This window comes from Sus scrofa, chromosome 1, assembly GCF_054392235.1.
Source record: "Sus scrofa isolate SSC_HxYL_T2T_F1_AM1 chromosome 1, Sscrofa_HxYL_maternal_Yorkshire_Landrace_v2.0, whole genome shotgun sequence".
NCBI classification, from domain to species: domain Eukaryota; kingdom Metazoa; phylum Chordata; class Mammalia; order Artiodactyla; family Suidae; genus Sus; species Sus scrofa.
The window spans coordinates 216,021,622-216,044,353 of NC_139383.1; the positions used below are offsets into that span (position 1 = coordinate 216,021,622).

General features: G+C 39.9%; 1 protein-coding gene and 1 long non-coding RNA gene across 8 annotated transcripts in view; one reads left to right on the forward strand and one right to left on the reverse strand.

Annotated features, from left to right (window-relative positions):
• The window catches only part of SH3GL2 (SH3 domain containing GRB2 like 2, endophilin A1), a 203,441-nt gene that overhangs the window by 150,516 nt on the left and 30,193 nt on the right, over positions 1-22,732 (reverse strand). The window lies entirely within an intron of this gene.
• Positions 6,049-10,918, forward strand: LOC146407008 (uncharacterized). Its single transcript, XR_014821168.1, has 2 exons — positions 6,049-6,576; positions 10,358-10,918. It is a non-coding gene; the product is annotated as an uncharacterized LOC146407008 (long non-coding RNA).

Sequence of the window (22,732 nt, forward strand, 5' to 3'; positions counted from 1 at the left end):
TTCTAGAAATTAATTAAAACATAGACTTTTTATAAACAGCTGGTATTCCATATTACCGTATGCTGTGCTTGGGTGAGTGTTACTTCTAAAAATATTAAAGCTGCTCAGATGGAATCAGATCCAAGATCGATTCTAGTTGGCAACCTATATGAAGATCTCTTTCACACTGAAGGGTATCTATAAAGCAGCAGCTGGCAGGATTTCATCCATTAATAGTTCGTGCCCAATATGCAACTCTCCCTTTAGCTAGACAAAAGCAGAACTTTTTTTGCTGAAAATTAAAGCTACCTATTTAAAAAAAAATCCTTCAAACAAGCTGCTGAGTCTTCTAGTTTCAAATATATTTTGTTCCTCTATCTTTTCTCACCTTAAGATCTTTACAAATCAGAGTCAAAAGGTTTGAAGTCACCAAGGCAAGCTTTGTCGCATTAGGAGAGACCTGACGTATGCATACTTACACAGATTAATATATACACATCCCTATCATAAAGTTATCTGGCCACTTCCAGAGCTAGAGATGTATTTTTAAGCTTGGCACTGTGTTTGAGAAACAGATTAATGTTCCTACTCTGCTTCCAGCCAATCGAAAGGTTCTACTTGGGTTGGGGGCACTCAAGAAGGTGAGGGAGCAGGGGAATGAGTCACATACTCCTTCAGTTGTGCCGAGGCTGATGGCAAGTGTTTGATCTATTTTGGTTCACGTGTATGGCAACCATCCATGATTCTGAATGATGTAATCATGTTCAAAAGAGGAAACTAAGACCCTGGGTAGTTTAAGCAACTTTCCCCCAGTCATGTGTTCATCTCTGCTATTCAGTTACATGTGCTTCATAGTACAGAAACACGTTCTCACATGGGGAGCATCCCTTCTGACCCAAGAAAATTTAGAGTTCTGGCATTTCTTGTACACTCATCTTCACAACCAGCCCCTGTGATGACTGGAAAAAAGGAAGAAATGGGAGGTGTGGAAAGGTTAAAATACAGCAGAGGAAAGGCTTAAAGCCAAACTTCACAGACCACCACTGTGTCACTGAGTCACTCCACAGTGAGAAAAAAATAAATAAAAAAGGAATAAATAAAAACAGTCCTCACGGTTCATGTACAAAGAGCCACATGGCCACTCTGATGCCAGGTGTCTCTTCAGCTAAGGCCATCTGGAGCCTCTGTGTCAAGATGTTTACCTGGATATTATCCTTTGTTTACACAGTCATCACAGACAGATGAAGGGGTGTGGTAGGAAAACAAATACATTTACCTCCTCAGAGTGCCATCAGAGTACGGTCAAGGCAATTTATTTCTTTAATTGATAATATTCATAGCATTACATACAAATTACACTCTCAGAATTAAAATCCCTGGGCTTCAGGTTTATAGTTTTCATGCCAAAGTGACTACATTAACAACACTTTGTAGTTATGATTACTATTTCTAATTTTGGAAGTACTAATGGATGGCGTCTGCTTGCTAACACTTCACTTGTGTTCCCTTTCTTTCTCTAGCAGAATCACTGTAGGCAAGGAGGCCACAGTATCTGCTCTTTGCTTTTAGAAGAGCTCTCAGCTGGGTCGGGAGGGAAGATTCCAGCAAAGTGGCTGGGGAGGGAACATCTGAGAGCTCTGTCCCTAGTCCCCAAGAGAAAGCTGGTCCTCTGCCTCTCACAGGAGGATGGGCTACAGGAAGCCCCCAGGACCATCTGTGCTGCAGGATGGCCAAGAGGGAACAGAGTGCAGGGGGTCTTGTTGGTGGGTGCTCAGAGAGTGTCAGTGGGCCTTTCTGTTCCTTAAGTACATTGGAAGAACATTGGCAAATGTGACTAGTAGACCCAGTTCCCCTCTTAAACAGCTTGAAAGTGTTATTTAATGTTTACCACCTCACTTACAGGGGAATTGCAAGAATAAATGAGGGAAGTGCACAGAGCATATAGTCCAGGACCTGACAGCAAGCCAAGGAGAAAGAAAGTCATCCTGGCTCAGAGCACAGCTCAAGGAACCAGGAGGGGAACGGGGGAGGAGGGCAGGCAAGACCCACAGTGCTGTAGTAAGAAGGGACCATTTTCAAGGCCTCCTCTCCTTGGACTCTTCTAAAAATTAAAGGGCTCAGGAGCCAATAAGGGACACAAAAGGCAAAGCCACCTCAAAGGGAAGATGCGAGAGACACATTGGGGGCCATGCACTGGAAAAGGCCATATAACTGCAAAAATCTGCAGGAAAAAACTTTTAACATGTTTGCATTTCTTCTCGGGGGATCCAGAGACTCTCAAAGAACTCCTGACTTGATTGCCTTCAACTTACTGGTGAAAGGTAACTGGTATGTGTCGTGAAGTACCTGCACTTGTTGCCACTGTTACACTTTTTTTTTAAAAAAAAAGACAATAAAAACATCATTATTGCTGTTTGAAAAATCCAAGCTTGTGAGCCTTTAACTAAATCCTGAAAACAAAACTGAAGCAAGAAATATGAGAGATGAGAATACAGCCCATTTATAGCCCTTCCAAAGTGACACCTGAGCTCAGCTCCCTTCTGAAGCTTTGAGAAGGGACGGCCCTGTGTTTCTCTAACCTCAGGATATCTCAAGTGCACCTCATAAAGGTCTTTCCTCAATGTCAGTGCTAGTGTTCCCAAACGTGGCCCCAGGCCAGAGGAAATATGGAAATACTCACATGGCATGAAAACCTCCTGACATATGGTACCAGGTAGAGGTTACCAGACCACACCTGCCAGGGCATGTCCTACAGGCTCCATCTGCCAGAGAAACAAGAAGATACCCTTCCCACCCCCACAAGAGGGCCCTTCAGCTCAGATTAGGAGGACCAGATGAGGAAGTCCAAGATAAAGACAAGAAGAAAAGGACCACTTTTCTGCTCTGCTTCATCACCCACAGAGCTGTGAGACTGATTTGCACTGCTTCCCTTAACTGCCTTGGGGTAACCTGGCATTGTGACATATTTCCTGGGTCTGGTTCTCCAAGAGGACACAGAATGACGGTGGTCTCACTTTCATTTTGAAAAATGATAGCCTGGAAATATGAAGTCCCATACAGGAAGCTTATTAGGAAGGAAGAAATCTACCCCACATCCTACACCTACCAATTTCCATACGGAGGTCACTTCCAGGGGGCTCACTTATCTTCTTCAGCCTTTGGATTTCCATGGCCAAGGTGAAAGAATATAGAAGTGAGAGCCAGAAAAGCTGGACTGAAGTCCTGGTTCCTCCACTTACTAGCTGTTTCCCTTTGGAAAGTTACTCTCTTTGCATAGCTTCCTGACCTGTAAAACAGAATTAATCTCTCCTTGATTGCCACACAAGGTTACTGTCAAAAAGACCTCATGAAAAGACAGGTGAGAATACCTTTTAAATATCTCCAAACACTCAGAAGCCATCAGCTGAATTGAAGCAATGTGGAGGGGTGGGCTAAAAGCAGAACTGTGTGTTCCCATGACCCTGCAATGATGATTCTGCTGATGCTACATAGCAGTGCAAGGTGGGCTCCCCGACGAGGAGCTAGGCAATGACAGACAGACATGGACTTTTTTTTTTTTTTTTTTTTTTGGCCATTTCTTGGTCCGCCCCCGTGGCATATGGAAGTTCCCAGGCTAGGGGTCGAATCAGAGCTGTAGCCATCAGCCTACACCAGAGCCACAGCCAACGAAGGATCCGAGCAGCATCTGCAACCTACACCACAGCTCACAGCAACGCCAGATACTTAATCCACTGAGCAAGGCCAGGGACTGAACCCGCAACCTCATGGTTCTTAGGCGGATTCGTTAACCACTGAGCCACGACAGGAACTCCCAGACATGGACTTTGAAGGTACGAGCAAGACTGCTCCCAGCGAGGAAGCCAGAACACCCTCCCTTACCGCCTCTGCCAGCTCATTCACACGCACTATTCCATCACTAAAGGAGAGTCTGTAGAGCTTGGTGACAAAGGGACAATTAAAAATGTACATATAGGAGAGGACCAGAATACCCACAGCACATTCATTAAAATGCAAGCCAGACCCTTTCCGAAAAGGTATAGCCGGAGGCAAAGGGACACCATCTGTCCAAGTAACTCCAGCCAAGGCTTACAAACAAATTCAATACAAGACCAAGCTTCATTTCAGATGTCCTCTGAATATACACTCTTCATTTAGCAAGTGAAAATCAAAGCTGCCCTTCCTCATGTCCACAGATTTCTACTTGATCCAAAATTCATCAGCCAAGAAGGTGGTAGTTTCCAAAGCTCAGATCAAGCACCTTATATAGTGGAGACAATCACTGAAAACATGCACCTTCAGTGCTGTATCCTTTCTCTATGAAAATAAATCTGACCTCCTAGAGTAATGACAATAAAAGCAAAAATAAATGGGACTTAAAAGCTTCTGTATAGCAAAGGAAACCCTAAACAAAACAAAAGGACAACCCACTGAATGGGAGAAAATATTTGCAAATGAAGTGACAAGGGATTAATCTCCAAAATTTATAAACACCTCCTACTGTTCAATACCAAAAAAACAAACAACGCCATCAAAAATGGGGCAGAAGATCTAAATGGACAGTTTTCCAAAGAAGACATACAGATGGCCAAGATCACATGAAAAGATGTTCAACATCACTCATTTTTAGAGAAATGTAAATCAAAACCACTACAAGATCCTTCCACCAGCCAGAATGGCCATCATCAAAAAGTCTACCAACAATAAATGCTGGAGAGGGAATGGAGAAAAAGAAACCCTATTACACCATTGGTGGGAATGTAATTTGGTGCAACCACTGTGGAAAACAGTATGGAGATTCCTCAGAAAACTAAAAATAGAACTACCATTTGATTCAACAATTCCACTCCTGGGCATTTATTCAGAGAAAACCATGACTCGAAAAGATACATGTACTCCAATGTTCATTACAGCACAATATACAATAGCCAAGACATGGAAACAACTTAAATGTCCATCACCAGAGGACTAAATAAAACAGATGTGGTACATATACACAATGGAATATTACTCAGTCATTAAAAGGAATGAAATAAGGCATCTGCGGCAACATGGACGGACCTAGAAAATATCATGCTAAGTGAAGTTAATCAGACAGTGAGACACCAACATCCTATCACTTACACGTAGAATCTAAAAGAAGGACACAATGAACTTTGCAGAACAGAATCTGACTCACACGCTTTGAAAAACTTAATAGTTTCCTAATGTGACAGGTTGGGAGGTGGGGGGGATGCGCTGGGGTTTGGGATGGAAATGCTATAAAATTTGACTGTGATGATCATTGTACAACTATAAATGTTATAAAACTGAGTAATGAAAAGAAAAGAAACTTGGCACCTCAAAGAAATGGCTGATTTCGAGGCAGGGGTGGAAAAGGGAAAAGATGAACCTGGAACATCTCTTTATGCCAGAAAATTAAGAAACAGTCTCCAAAAAAGGATGGGGAAATACCACATGGACACAAGAGCCAGCTTGAAGAGGCTCCCATGGGCCAAGCCTGGGTACCAAATAATGGAGTTCAATAGTGACCCATGAACCATTGGAAAACAGAATTCATGAGTTCATATTAATAACCGGTAGGTAGGTAGATTAGACAGACAAGAATGAAGGGAGAGTTCTTGCTTATAGCAGAATGCAGAAAGCTGATTGGTAAATACGGGAGGGGTACTGAGTTGGAATTACGTGATTTTGTGCCTCTCATTGAAAAGATTGGATCCAAGTAAGAATCGCCATGGATACTAAACATTGCATAGATTTTGATGAGAAGCAAGATTTTGCATGATCTTAAAGCATTTCCTCATGGATTTATCTTTCCTCCCATACAACTAGTACGCAAATAATAATTATACAGTCAAGAAAATGGACCCCATCTTAGCAGAGTAATCAAAATTATCACCAATGACGGGCCTTTATTTGCCTCTAGATGCTATATACTGAGAAGGACACAATATAACCCATGCAACATTCCAACTTTTTTTGGCCATTGTATAACCAGAATCCATTTATGAGGAAACACCAAACCATCTCAAACTTAGGACTACTCTAAATTTTTTTAGGGAGGAGGATTTATTTTTATTTTTATTTTTTTTTTTTTTTGCTTTTTAGGGCTGCACCCACAGCATATGAACATTTCTAGGCTAGGGGTCAAATCAGAGCTACAGCTGTCAGCCTATGCCACAGCAACTTGGGATCCTAGCTGCATCTTCAACCTATACCACAGCTCATGACAACACTGGATCCTTAACCTACTGAGAGTGAGTGAATTGAATTCACTGGGGATTGAATCCACATCCTCATGGATCCTGGTCAGGTTCATTAAGTGCTGAGAGATGTATTCTTAAAAACTGTCGATGTTATAAAAGATAAAACAAGGCTAGGGAAGTGTTTCAGATTAAAGAAAGCTAATGATTGAAATAAAAGGAGGTATCTGACCATAGACAAGATCCTGTATTGGAGGGGAAAATATTATAAAAGATGTCATTGAGTTATTTAGCTAGCCAAGTTAGAATATGAATGTTAGATATGACCTTTTTTTTCTTTTTTTTTTTTTTTTTTGTCTCTTTGCCATTTCTTGGGCCGCCCCCACAGCATATGGAGGTTCCCAGGCTAGGGGTCGAATCGGAGCTGTAGCCACCAGCCTACACCAGAGCCACAGCCACGCGGGATCCGAGCTGTGTCTGCAACCTACACCACAGCTCACGGCAACGCCAGATCCTTAACCCACTGAGCGAGGCCAGGGATCGAACCCACAACCTCATGGTTCCTAGTCGGATTCGTTAACCACTGAGCCACCATGGCAACTCCCAGATATGACTTTTAAAAAACTGTATCAATGCTAAATTTCCTGAAGCTGATCACTGTACCATCGTTACATGAGAAACTATACCAATTCTTAGGAAATAAATAAATATTTAGGTACTTAGAGGTAAAACGCCATGATGTATGTAACATATTCTCAAAACGGTTCAGAAAAACATACTGTGTGGGTGTGCGGAGGTGTACAGGAGTGAGTGTGTGTATATGGAAAATGATAATGCAAACAGGTTAAATTTTAATAGCAGGTAAATCTGGGTCAAGAGTAGACAGTTATTCTTTTTTCCCTGTAAGCTTGAAATTATTTCCAAGTAAAAACAAACAAATAAACAACAACAACAAAACCCACACACGCTCTCATTCTCTGATTACATTCTCCTTGAAATATTGTCATGTCTTAGCTTCCCTGACATCGTTCTCTTCTGGATTTCCTACTTCACAGGAAATTCTACGTCTGGATTACCTTCACAGGCAACTCTTCATTTCCTAACATTGGTAGGTCCCTTGTTCTAAGTCTACACAAGAGCCTATATGAACTCCCATCCAAAGTTTGAACCTCCCATGGACACACCACCACCTCATTCCATATTTCCAACCACTCTACTTGCTGGGCCTCTCTACCCAGATTCCTACAAGCTCCTCACACACCACTCAGACAGGGCACGGCTTCTAGATCAGGAAAATATTCCGGCATAGTTTGGGGCCTGATAAAGCAATAGCTCCCAGACACTAAGCTCTTATTATCCATCAAGGAGGCCACTCAGAGGGAAGGGAAAGGAGAAGGAACAGATCCATGCTCTATTGCACGCTTTCTGACAAAAACAAGCTAAAGGAGAATGACCACTCAAAACCTCAAGAGAAAGGGAAGAACTGAGAAAAGAGCAAGTATAATTTCATTCTGCAATATGGCGGCGAGCATAACCCTCACTCTCAAAAACCACAGCACCAAATGCCACAATTTTAAGTCTCTGTTCTCATGTCAAAAAGGGAACCCACAGGTCAGGTTCTGAATCCATTATCCTTTACCTGCCACAGGTGCCTCTCACCTTCCCCATTTTGAACATCAGGGCATCAAGGTACCCAGTCTCTTGGGGAACAACACAGGTCCAGGTCTGCACCCAAATACCAAAGGTGCTCAATCTGAATTAATATTGTTTCATATTTTCAGTTGGTATCACTTTTTTTTGTGGGGGGAGGGGATCTCTGTAGAGGGATTAAAAAAAATAAAGGTGAGAACACCTATGATGAAACATAAACATCCGACAGTTAAAAATCTCCTATTTCCAGATTCGGCTTCTTAACTCATAAGTGGTCTGAGCACCCAATTTCAAATGTCTCTATTACTATGGGAACATTTTTAATCAAGCTACTTCCTAAGAGATCCCCGCCCTCTTAAGAAAACTAATAAAATTACTACCCAGCTTCTGACAAATCTCTGACTAAGAACTGGAAGCTATCCTTCCATGTGAACATTGCAGATGGCTTATTTGCATATTATAATTCTCCCAGTTGATGACTGTCTATGGGGATATAGGAAGAAGCAGACAGGTGGACAAACTTCTTTTTTAAAATGTCTCACTGTGCCAAGTAACCAGGCTAATATGTAACCGCTAAAAAACTTTCATAACAACTCATACGCAAGTTCATTAAAAAGTTATAAGGAGGTCAGCTTATAAATGCAGAAAATTCCAAAATGACAAATAGCCGGATTCTAGTGTTCTCACAGTTTCATTAGGGAATAATCAAAAGAAGCCAAATCCCATAGCTCTGGAGGCAGGTGCTGGTAACTTCAAGAAAATTACACAAAATAAGGATATTGGCGGTGGAAAAGACATAGAAAGTAAAAGCTGGAAAGTAAAGATTTTACTGAGCAAAGTGGAAAACAAATGACAAAACTGAGGCCATTACTGGCGTAATTCCAGTCAACAAATTATCCTAATTTTGCCCAAAATAATCACATAACTTACAGTAAAACTTGTTTTTGTCCTAAATTATTCACATAATGGCTTTAGCTCTCTACTTCTCATATAGAGGCAGGCAAAATGCATACTGAAGAACAGGCATCTTTTACTGAGTTCCAGGTGTTTATGCTCTCATCAACCAGACTTTGGCAGACAATCTCCAACATCTTTAAATACCATCCTGGCATCAGTACTTTATACAGAGTTAGAGAACCATGGTGATAATCTCCACATCCTTATCTGATTAGATCTGTAAAAATTCTTGTGAATATGTGGATTAGGTACTGATCAAATTGAAATAAAGATAGTATATGAAAGTCATCCAATAATCACGATTATAGGATATGTTATAAAAAATAGAAAGCGAATGATGGTGTCACAAAAAAAAATCACCAGGACAAGATTCAACCCACTGGCTGATCAAGAGGTAAGTCCTGCACGAATTTGGTGGATGCAAAATACCACAAGAAAGTAGTTTTGCAATATGTACCAGTATCCGGTAATTCTCACTCCAATCTACCTCCAAAGAAATAATCCTGAATGACTGTAGTGTTTTATATACAAAGCACTCACTGTAAGATTATCTATAGTTTATCTAAAGAAAAAAATGGCAACTACCTATCCCTTCACAGATTGTTGGTAAAACCAACCATGTTATAAAGTGGCCTATAAAGCATGAGTTTTTAAAGGGGATTAAATGACACAGTTCAAGTTTGAAATGTTTGATACATGAAAATCAAAGCCATCAACTCAAACTTTGTTGATATCTATAAAAGCTGTAAAACCTCATAAACTACACACTGTAAATAATGTGTAGTTAACAAAACAATTTTCCATTAAACTACCTGGGAAAATCAGCAAACAACACAGCTATACCCCTCACATATTTTGAAGGTAACAGCCTTCCAGGTACGCCCATCTTTCAGAAGCACTACAAGCATTTTCTCTAAATGTTACTACTTTTTCCTCACTGCACCCCCCAAACAAAGTGCAATGTGGCAAATGGCAAATGCTCCATGAATATTTAGTGAATAGCTATCTCAGTCATACACTGATCACATACCAAGAAGAATCTGACTGAAATACTCCCTAATTCCAAATATCCCTATTTCTGTCAATCCTTTGTAATTATTTGAAATGGAGCCTCAATTTAACTTCATGGATCAACCCAAACAGAAAGTGGCTGTAAATTTTAATTTGTTTGAAATTTAAAGTTTTAAAATTCAGTTGTTCCAACTACTTGAGTGTTTTTTCTTGGGAAATTTGTACATTTAACTCACGCATCCCCCAAACTGAAAACCATTCTAAATATCCAGCCATCTGTCCCATCTCTTCAGAAAACACCAATATACTACATCTCAGAATTAGAAATAAAAAGAGGAGTTCCTGTCGTGGCGCAGTGGTTAACGAATCCGACTAGGAACCATGAGGTTGCAGGTTCAGTCCCTGCCCTTGCTCAGTGGGTTAACGATCTGGCGTTGCCCTGAGCTGTGGTGTAGGTTGCAGACACGGCTCCGATCCCGCGTTGCTGTGGCTCTGGTGTAGGCCAGTGGCTACAGCTCCGATTCGAGCCCTAGCCTGGGAACCTCCATGTGCTGCGGGAGCGGTCCAAAGAAATAGCAAAAAGACAAAATAAATAAATAAGAAATAAAAAGAAAAATTAATACCCAATGCTGATGAGGGTGAAGTGCTAGTGTGAGTATGAGCTGGTGTGTTTTTTAGCATATATGAAGAGTTCGTCGAAAGTTATACACTCTGACTAAGGCTCCTTTAAAAACAGACCCTAAAGAAATAATCAGAGAGGATCTCCCGTCGTGGCTCAGAGGTTAATGAATCCAGCTAGGAAACATGAGGTTGCGGGTTCGATCCATGGCCTCGCTCAGTGGGTTAAGGATGTGGCATTGCCGTGAGCTGTGGCATAGGTTGCAGACGCAGCTCAGATCCTGCGTTGCTGTGGCTCTGGCACAGGCCAGCAGCTACAGCTCTGATTAGACCCCCTAGCCGGGGAACCTCCATATGGTGTGGGTGTGGCCCTAGAAAAGACAAAAAAAAAAAAAAAAAAAAGAAGAAGAAGAAGAAATAATCAGAGATGTGACCAAATATTTAAACATAAACATGTATGCTGCAAGTGCAGCCCTAAAAAGCCAAAAAAAAAAAATTTTAAATAAACATAACATGTTCATGTCGATGTTCTATTGTGAACAACTGAAAACAGTCTAAATGACCAACAATAGAAGACTGTTTAAATAAATTATGGTCCACTCAACTATTCTTTTAACCTCTGTAGCTGTTCAGATATGGATCATTTCCTTCTTTGCTGCTGAGGTCAAAAAAACTCAGCTCTGCCATTTTTTACTAGGAATGGGATCCTGGGCAAGTTACTATGCACAGTTTCTTCCCTCGTAACATCAACAACAGAAATCTCAAGACTGAATTGTTCATTTACGTAAATTGAGAACCACGCCTGGCACACAGTAAGCACTGCACAGGTGGTTGACAGCATTACTTCTTTTTTGTACCTATCAAAATATTTACAATGATCCTATGTCATTTTTGAAGTTAAAAAAAAATCAATAAACATCTGCTAATCATTTTCAATTTCCTAAAAAGAAACCAAATGAGGCAAAAATTTAATTCAATATATAAATCTATAATCCTTTATCAGAAACTTTTAGGGCTCAAAGTGTTTTCAAACACAGAATTTTTCACAATTTAGAAACATGACACAGTGTGCACTGACCACTGAATATAAAACACAAAGCCAGGTCTGGGCCAGCAGCCTACAATCAAAAAACTAATATTCACAATCAAATAAATAATCAAATATTCATAATCAAATAAATCATCAAATATTCACAATCAAATCCAAGACAGTACATCAGTGCAGGTGAGGTATCATTCACGTCACAAATAAATTATCAAGAAACTTTACATTTTCAGAGCCATTTCAATTGCAGAACTGTGAATAGAGAGTCCTAAATCTGTATTATAAAATCCTTAGCATTATAGCAGCAGCAACAGTCCAAAATGGCATATGGCTGATTTACGGCACTTCAGATACTTAGGCAAAAATGAAAATAAATAATGACAATTTACTAAGTCCCCAACCCTGGAAGGATCCCTCTAAAGCAGGTTTATCAATAGAGTGCTATTGCTATTGTGACTGGATAATGTCTTGTGGTGTTTTGTCTTGTATAATTGTATGATATCTAGCAGCATCCCTGATCATGACAAGATGCCAGCAGCATCTTCTAGTCATGATAACCAAAAATGTCTCCAGACTTTACCAAATGTCTCTGGGGGTGGGGCAGTAAATTCATCCCTTCCTGAGAACCAGAGCAACAGTAAAAAGAGAAAATCGACCCCATCCTCTCCACATTCCACAGCAGGACTCCAAATGGCCAAGTTTCACCAGACAGCTCCATATTTTCTAAGACTCCTGACTTTCCCTCACCTCCCACTATTCCCCAAACCCCAGCCCAAAAGAATTTCTTGCTTTCATCCCCAAGTACAACATGATATCACAACTCACAGCTTTAGGTCACACTGGGCTCCACCCAGAGTATATGATCCCACCTTCGATAACGCCCACCACCAGAAGATGGTCCTGCCATACAGCTTCCCCAAGAAGGCATTTCTCACACTAAGCATTATGCCCAGAGAGGTGAGCGAGCTACAGGTGTCAAGAAACAGGACTCCAAAGGCAAGCCATTTGTCAGCTGAAAAATCTAATGTTGAGCTAGTTTTCTCTATCTGTGGAACTGGGGAGACAGACAGGAATCTCACAGGTCAACATTTCCAAAACTGTTTTTTTTCCCCAGAAATCATTCTGATGATGTTAATACTCGTTCTGATATTTGTGATGCTCAAATAGGTTTGAAAAATTATCTTTGACGTTTTTTTGGGGGGGAGGGTTGTTAGCACCACATGATCAGTTTATATCTTTAATATTCTAATTAGTTGATGAAACCCCAAGAGAAAAGGACTACACTGCACTTCCCAAGCTTATCTGGCCAGTAAGTCTCGTTTTCTCTTATGCTCTAAAACTGTCTATTTCCCTGATGAGGGTTCCAAGGAAACAGTGATGGAACCCTAACCTCCAGGGACAATCCTAAAACCATCATTTGGCTATTGGTTTCCAGTTCCTTTTATACAAACATACCTATGTTAACAATTTTACAAATTGCAGCATTATTCAAAAGATCAAAATGAAAGCATTCACCCAGAAGCACAGAAGTCACAGCCTAATAATAGTATAACAGAACACTACAGTGCTTAATGTTTTGTACTATGCTGACTGTATTATATACTCACATAGAAAGGAGTGAGTATATAATGTTACTCACATTATATAAGTTAAGGAGTTCCCATTTTGGTGCAGCGGAAACAAATCTGATTTCCACGACGCTGCGGGTTCAATCCCTGGCCTCACTCAGTGGGTTAAGGATCCCACCTCGCTGTGGCATAGGCCAGCGGCTGCATCTCCGATTCAATCCCTAGCCTGGGAACGTAATATGCCACAGTGCAGCCCTGAAAAAAATAATAATAATTAAAGTTAAAAATAACTAAACTAATTTTAGCATCTCTTTAGAATAGAAATTAAACAAGTTACTAAAACTGCAGGTTCTGTTAATAAAGAAGCAAAACAAAAAACAACCTGTAACTGATACGATTCTGAAGGCTAATACCTTCTTGTTTTTAAAATAATAAAGGAGAAAATACTTTCTGATAAAGCAGGAACAATATTTTATTTCCCTTCATGATTTCATAAAGATTCATCATCTAGCTACACACTTTGCTCTGTCATTTGTGGCCTCCTCCAACTCCCAGACCCTCAGCCCCCTGCCCCCCACAACCCACACCACTGTACAAAAGAAAAATAAAACCACCACCTCCACAAAAAAAACACAACAGCTTCTTTTATTAGCTTGGTGCGTATGGAAATCATTTTTGCAGATTTCTCCTTGTTGATTCCAATTTTTTAAGGTATCACTACAACCAATTAACTACAGTTGAAGTTGTACCTGTATATAATGTCTTCCCCCCAGTGCAACAAAACACAGGTGCCACCTTCCTGAAAAATGGATCACCGATATACCATGTGCATCCTAGAAAGTCATCACGCCTCTTTGCTAGCACTGAATTTGTTTATGACTCTCTGCTACCGAACAAAAGCCTCATTAATTAGGGAGGCCTGGAGAAGGCAGAACGTGCTGACTGTCTCAGAATCTCCATTTTCATAACTACATTTCTAGGTCCTGCCGCTGAGCACCGATTTTTACTTTCTTATTCACAGAACTACAACTTGCCATGCAATAGAGAAAGTAAAACACTACAAAACAATTTTTCAAACTACTAGCGCAAATTATTAACTAATTAAAATAATTATACTACCATTTGACTGAGTTACATAATTAGTGTTAAAATTTTTCTATGGAAAAGATATAAAGAATTATTTCAATGAGGATCTCTTCATAATTTTTTTTTAGTTTAACTTTTGTCCTATATTTTTTACAATGAGCATGTGTTAATAGGGAGAAATTTAAAAAAAGTGTTACGGGGAAATTTTAAAGATGGAAAGTATACATTTTTCAAAACGCCACATTTATTCATAGAAAATATAAGTGGTAGAGTTCCCACTGTGGCACACTGGATTAAGAATAAGACTGCAGTAGCTCTGGTCACTGCAGAGGTGCAGGTTCAATCCCTGGCCTGGTGTAGTGAGGAAAAGGATCCAGCACTGCAGCAGCTACAGTGTATGTCGCAGCTGCAGCTCAGACTCAGTTCCTGCCCAGGAACTTGCAAATGCCAAGGAACCTCCGAAAAAGAAAAAAGGAAAAAGAAAAAAAAAACACATATGGTCAATTACATGGTTTTATGTGAGAGCTGCTAAAAGGTCCCACAAAAAAACTTCCTACAAAACATATTTTGGGCAGGAACATATAGCCTCAGCCCATTAGAGGGTACTCACCACAAAGTCAACCTTTGATTCACCAAATTGTGAAAGAAACACTCAACAATTAGTTGCCATTAGTCATTGAGTACCTGTGAGCAGGCAGCACACAGCCAAAGTATCTAGGATAGTTGGCAGGGGCCACAAGGACAGATAACTATCGGAGCAGAGCAGGTATGGCATTCTTAGGATGGACCTGGGCACCTCTGCATGTCCCTGGAGGCCAAGGAAGCTTGTCCCTGTTTCAGAAATGCTGCCTATAGTTATTTGGATTCAGGAAAACTTGACTCTTTACCTTTCTGGGCTCTAGTTTTCCATTTATAAAGCAACAGTGTTAATAACAGTAATAGCAATACAAAGCACACAAGGTTGTTACAATGTTGGTCACCTGCTCTCTTCCCCAGAGTTGTACATACTACCAAAAAATAGCACTCCTGTGCCCATTCCAAGGCCACTAAAGATACTGACACAGATCTTTAGTGGGCCAGCTCAGCTTGCTCCCTGAAATCCAGCCAAATCAATTTCCTTGACATAAGGGTTCAGTCCAACCTTTTGTATTTCCTCCAGCAGAGGGATATGGCTAACCCAGTTAAGTTAATTTCCAAGACTAAAGGAGGTAAGGATTATTTTTATATTTTTTTCTCTTCTTGGAAACCATGCATTTTCAGCATTGCACATGCAAGTGCACATACATGCAACAGCAATTCTGTTGGGACACTGAGGAAAGATAGAATGCTTGTGATTTTCTGTGAAGGAGCAGCACTTCATAGCACCCTGTAAAAAACAGTAGTTGGGTTAAAAAAGAAACTTACCTGCCAAAGAGACCTGTTAAGAAAGCAGATATAGCACACTGAAAAAAGAGTAGTTGGGTTAAAGAAAGAAACTTACCTGCCAAAGACATCTGTTAAGAACTATGTCTAGTCACTTATGATGGAGCATGATAATGGGAGAAAAAAGAATGTATACATGTATGTGTAACTGGGTCACCATGCTGTACAGTAGGAAAAAAAAGTTATATTGGGGAAATAACAATAAAAAATAAAATTTAAAATTTTTTTTAAAAATTAAAAATTAAAAAAAAAGAAGGCAAGTCCCCAAAAGTTGAAAAGATAAATGGCATTTTGCCCAGAGCCTTCTCAAACAGAGCCAAATAATTGAGTCTACCCACCAAAAAGGGAGAGGGAGACAGTGTAAAAAGGAAGTACAAAATCCTTTAGAAAGTGACCACACAGGATCTCCAGTGTTGCCAGCCATTTGATTTACCAGGCAGCCAGCCAGTAAGGCACTGGTAATTTAGTGGCATTAAGATGAGCTTAGGGAGGAGGGAAGAGGGAAAGGGAAAGGTTCTCACGTTGCTAAAACCAAATGACTGTGTAACACCCTTGGAGGAGTGAAATTCTACAATGAATCTGTGCAGGTATAAAACACATCTTGCCACCCTTCTTTGCCTGGTCACCACACATTACAATGCATTATGACAGGATCGTTCAGAAAGCCCAAGGGTCAAGCAAGATCTCCCTACATCAGTAAGGTGTTCTGCATGACAGATTTCTTAAAAGGTCTTTTAAACATCTAGAGGGAAACAAATCTGTCCTTTATTTGACAAATAAAAATTTCAGAACTTAGCTCTGATAACAAAGGAAAGAATGCTCTCTTCCTCCAGGGAGCTCAAAATTACTGAACATGCAGTATAGCAAGAAACAGACTGCTTGGGGGAGGGACAATCATGGTTTCTTGCCAAAAATATAGCTATTGTTGTTATTTATCTGAACACAATATTTTGTCATTTTAATTTTCACCAACATCAGCTGGCTATTTTGAAAAGACAGGCATGGTTTTCAGCAGAGCATGGATGGCATACCACTGCTTTCATGGAAAAAGTAGACAAAAATTAAGAAATCAAAACTCCACTTGGAAAATAATATTTTTTCTTTCTTTCTTTCTTTTTTTTTTTTTTTTTTTTTTTTTTTTTGCTTTTTAGGGCCACTCCTTTGGCATATGGAGGTTCCCTGGCTAGGGATCAAATCAGAGCTACAACTGCCGGCCTACACCAGAGCCACAGCAACACGGGATCCAAACCATGTCTGAGACTTGCACCACAGCTCATGGCAACGCCAGATCCTTAACCCACTGAGCAAGGCCAGGGATCAAACCCACAAACTCATGGTCCCTAGCTGGATTCATTTCCACTGCATCATGACAGGAACTCCACTTTATTTTTATTTTTTTTCAACTGAAAGCATGAAACAATGCTCCTAGTATTTCACTGTCACATTCTCAGATCCTAGAGCTTTGTGGCATTTGAAAGCAACAATGGCACTAAGAATATTCTCTTGTTGACTTAATGTACCATGAAAACTGTCTCAACTTCATTAAGGCCTAAGAAAAAAGGCATCATCTCTACACTCCTGTTCAAAACAAACTCACAACAAATAAAATGACAGTAAAAAGAGAAAAAAAGTAATGATTTACTGAGACATACTACATGGATACAGCTTGAAAACATCATACTAAGTGAGAAAATTCAGACACGAAGAACCACATATTGTGTGATTTCTTTCATATATGAAATGTACAGAAGAAGTAAATCCACCCCCATAAAGGCAAAAGTACATTCCTTGTCAGGGACTTCTCGGAAAGCAGGTAGGTGTCAGGGGAATGGTCAGTTCATATGAATGGGCATAGAGTTTCTTTTACGGTGATGAAAACTTTTTCAACTGGTTGTACTCATGGTTGCACAAATCTAGAAATATATTAAAAACCACTTGATTGTGCCCCTCAAATGAGTGAATTACAGTCTGTGAATTACAGCTCATTAAATGTTTTTTTTTTAAAAAAAAGTTAAATGAGATAAGCACTCTCACAGTTACAATCATACACAAAATGAAATCTATCATCACAGTTACACACACTCACAATCCCCTCTCCTCACTTTATTCTCAACTACATGATCTTTTGTCCTCTGTTACCTAGAGCTGGTGCTTTGCAATTAAGGTACATGAGAATCACTGCAGAACTTTGTTAAGGAGCAGGTTATGATTCCTCAGGTCTGGGGTGGGGCCTGAGATTCTGCATTTCCAGCTCCCAGGGGTGGCAACATTAAAAGGTTGTGTCCTTCTCATGCCACAGATGCCGGATCACATTTATAGATTCACAACATCCTAAAGCACTAAACACTGCCAAGAGCTGCTGCCCCAAGTCTGGCCACAAGTCACACTCATGAGTATCCCAGGAAGTGCTTTTCCTCCCTGCCCCTCTCATGCATAGTGCTACAAAGACAAGAGGAGAAGCAACCCCACCACTCAACACTTAGACTTCTTTACAGACGGGTCACAGGATTGCCTTCTAGGCCAGCTCTGCTGCTGAAGACCTTCCATCAGACATCCTCACCTATAAGGGGACTTCCTCATATGTACAACTGGGCCCAGTACCACTGGCTCCTGACTTCCCAGAGTTGTTTCCAAAGTAAAATAAGAAAATGCTTGCAAGGACTTCCTGTTGTCACTCAGTGGGTTAAAGACCCAATGTAGTCTCTGTGAGGATGCGGGTTTGATCCCTGGCCACGTTCAGTGGGTTAAGGATCTCATGTTGCCACAAGGTGAGGCGTAGGTCACAGATGCAGCTCGGATCTGGCATTATGGTGGCTGTGGTGTAGGCCAGTAGCTACAGCTCCTATTCGACCCCTAGCCTGGAAACTTCCATATGCCACAGACAAGGGTGGAAAAAGAAAAAAAGAAAATGCCTGCCAAAAAAGCTTAAAGAACCACAAAGTATTAGATTATTGTACAATGGGAAAAAGAGTTAAGCAAGTTCTCATTCTAGTTCTCCTGGTGGACCCAAAAGACCAGAGAAGTTGTTTAAATTCTGGGGGTCAGCAATTCCTATTGCCTCCTACTGTGAGCACTGAAGAGAGAGGCCGAGCAAGGCAATGCCCCCTCTCTTATCTATCTTCTAAGGGTTTAGCAAGAGCAAGGCCAATTCCAAGAGAAGGAAAGCTTCACGGATCAAAGTTAGCCAGACATATTCTGAGAGGCAGTAGAAGCTTCAACCCATGTCTTTGGGATCCACCAGCCCCTGCGAGAACGTCAGTGTGAGATGAGGAACTTAATACGGGAACTTCGCTTACCAATCATGCAATCTCAGGTCTGACAGCCCATACTCAATGCATGTGCATCTAAAACACGCCACTGCAGTGCCATGAGAATTCGAGGTCTCCGATTATGCTGTAGGCAGAAGGAACTGAAGCCAATATAGTTCTAAATGAGCTTTCCTTTCTATTAAATTGTATTGCCCTGAGGATAAGGGAAAATTTATTTCACTGTGGAATATATTTCAGTTTTTATTATCAATTTCAACCAAAGCAAAAATGAAAAAAGAAATCAAAATGTATGAAAGAAACTTCTAAATGTCTATTGTGAACCTATTTTTACCCTATAAAAATTAATCCTGGGAGTTGCTTCCATAATCACAAAAATACTCAACAAATAAAGAATTGTGATGTATTTCTCTAAGACCAGCTTCAAAATCAAGTTAGAAGACTCGTAAAAAGTGAGCCATCCACTTATTACGAGACATTCTTAAAAGTCAGATGGAGTTACCTAACCCTATATATTTCCTTATAGCAAAACAATTGTTAAATTTTATGAAATAAAAGACTGATAAAGCATATCTTCCTCTTTGCAAGGTTATAGTTATAATACAATACCTATACCATAAATACCAAAAACTAATTAAAGAAGTTATTCACATCTTTCACAAAATGAAATTTGTCATAATGAGTAAGTATAGTCCTAGAGAAAAGGGGGAAAAAAGTTAAGTGCCAATTCAAAAAGAGATCCTTCACTGAAAAGAAATGAGAACCTTATTTAACACCCTGGCGTTATCAACAATATTCCTCATCTAGACAGTAGTGTGTGAATTGTATTACCTTTAATGGAAGGAGCCGACATACTAAAGTGAAAGATTGGTAAATATGAATTAGTCATTTTAAAAATGTTCCTGAAACCTAAGAAAAGACCTCATCTTAAGGGGGCATTGACCTATTTTTATTATTTTCCTATGAGTCAGCAAACTAGCTTATAAGTAAAGACAATGTAAGCTTTTATTTAAAACAAAAACAAAAACTTTTGGAAAAGTCGCTAGAGTTCCTAGAATAGTTTTGCTTAAAAAAACTGTATGAAATTTGTGCTTTCACCCCAACGGGGGGTGGGGGGAGATCTAGACACCATTCAGCCATCACAATGCTTACACCCTGTTTCTAAAAATATGTTTTCATAGTTTAAGGGTCTCCCCAAAATTCTCAGCTTCCACTGCAGAGTGCACTCACCCCATTAAAGTCGCTGTAGTTATTTCAAAGGTATCTAACAGTGAAATCAATTCAACAGTCAAACATCTGCTTTTCTGTGTCTCTCACCCTAAATCATAAATTCCCTGAGAACAGCAACAGGCCTTTCACTCCCATCTCAGTCCCTTAATGCCTTAGCCAGGCCTGCCAGCCAGAACAGACTGCAAACAGAATCAGAGCCCTCTGCTCACACACAGCACCAATTAGAAAGCTCATCTGTTATCACTTCCATAAATCAAGTAATCAGTGAAAAAGATGAAAAGAAACTACCATTTGCTGTATGCCAGACTCCTGACTGTATTTTGGTATTTAAACCTTTCCATACCCCAAATTACTGTTTGTTAAGTGCTGAATTATGTTGATTACTAACACTTGATGGACTAAAGTCCCCTGAGGGCAAGATCATGCCTTCATTAGCTCTGCATCCCTCACAGTCCCAACAGCATCATGCAGAAGTTGGCAGACTCAGATCAGTTCACTATAATGGATAAGGACGGTGAAAGAACAGGCCACCTTTATGTGTCAATGGATCACCTTGATCTCCATCCACCAAAACATAGCTAATTTACTTTTTAAAAAAGTTATTCTTGAAATTATTATGAATGACAAGCAATGCAGCCATCTGCATGCACTTTGAAGTGTCTTACATTCACTTGGACTAAACAGGATTGCTTCAATTGTATTTCCACCGTTATGTTACTGAAAATAATTCATGTTTTGCCCCACCTAATTTCAACCTCAAATCCAGCTGACAACTCTTTCACTTTGAGGCTTGCATAATTTTATTTTCTGTCTCAAAATGTCTATGTAAGAAGAGACAGTGAAGACTCACAAAAACATAAGCAACTCTCAAACATCAGGGCTCTGTTTCTAACAATGCTTTCCCAGGGACTATCAAAACAGCTGAAAATATCACTGTGCTTCATCCATCAACAAACTGTCACCTCACTGGATGAATTATGAGTCAAAATAAAAATACTTGCTACTTCCAACCTGGGTGGATGAAAACTGCGGGAGAAAGAACCGACAGTGTTCAGCAATATTGCTTTTAACAGGTTTCTCTAATAAGGTCTGACCATAGAAAAGGCTGCTTCCAAATCCAAAAAAAAATTTCATTTCTTAACATCACATTTCCTCAGTTGTTTACATAAAAGTGCAAGTCAGCCCTCCAAACACATGAATGCTCTTTTAATTTCAACAGATAAGGTAGAGGGGGAAAAAAAATCTTGAATTTCCTCCGGGTAAAAAAAAAAGCATTTCACATCGTCAATACATCCAGCACTGAGCAGAGATATTTGGGAGTAAAAAAAAGTGTTCAATAAATAATGAAATGAGATGAGCTCCATTTAATCCAAGAATGTGAATGATCAGTTTCTGATGGTACCACATTTCACACAATTATTTTCATGTAATTTCAATAGGGGCAATTCTACTATGGGCTAAAACAAACTACACAATAAATAAGGTCCTGGTGCCTGCTGCAAGTTTAAGCCATTCAAATTTTGAAGAAGCAGGTCAAAAATACAATTGCACAAAACATCTAGGAACAATAAATGCTGGGGATGATGTGGAGAAAAGGGAACTCTCCTACACTGTAGGTGGAGACCTAAATTGATACAACCAATGGAGAACAGTACAGAAGTTCTTTTAAGAACTAAATATAGGACCACCGTATGATCCAGAAATCCCACTCCTGGGCATATATCTGGAGAAAACCATAATTCAAAAAGATACATGCACCTCTATGTTCGCTGCAGCACTATTTACAACTGCCAAGACATGGAAGCAACCTAAATGTCCAGAGGAATAGATAAAGAAGATATGGTACATATATACAATGGAATACTACTCAGTCATAAAAAAGAACAAAACAATGCCATTTGCAGCAACATGGATGGGCCTAGAGATTATCATACTACGTGAAGTCAGACAAAGACAAATACCATATGATATTACTTACATGTGGAATTTAAAAAATGATACAAATGAGCTTATTTACAAAACAGAAACAGACTCACAGACATTGAAGGGGAAGAGGGGGAGGGAGGGACTGGGCTTTTGGGAATGGAAAAGACACATTTCTGCATATGGAATGGATGATCTACAATGACCTGCTATATAACACAGGGAAATCTACTCATTGTTCCGTGATAACCTATATGGGAATGGATATGGATATGTGTCTATGTATGGCTGAATCCACTTTGCTGTACAGCAGAAATTAACACAACATTGTAAATCAACTATACCTCAATAAAATTAAATTTTACAATTACAGTTGCACATCCCATAATATGATGTGGACATATATAGGCTATGAATAGTAAATCTGTAAAAAATACTTTGGAAAAAGTCTTCTATGATTTCTCCCATTTAATAGTTCTGCTAAATGTGTTGTCATTTTAAAAACCCATAGTAAAGCCATACTCTCCCTGGCACAAACCCTCTTCCTCTAGATCTATAAGAGGAAAAAGGAAGGGCATCCCTTGGTAAATGTGCTCCTCTGAAGCTCTGTGTGTTTGTGGGGGGCTTCCATCTTTCACATGAACTCATGGGAAATCACAGCGAGGCCCCCCTTTCAGTGGCTGATGCTCTATCTCTAAATTGCTTTTCCAGAGCCAGAGAAGAAGCTGCCTAGACAAGAAGTGAAGCTAATCAAGATACATCTTGAATTCCATAGTT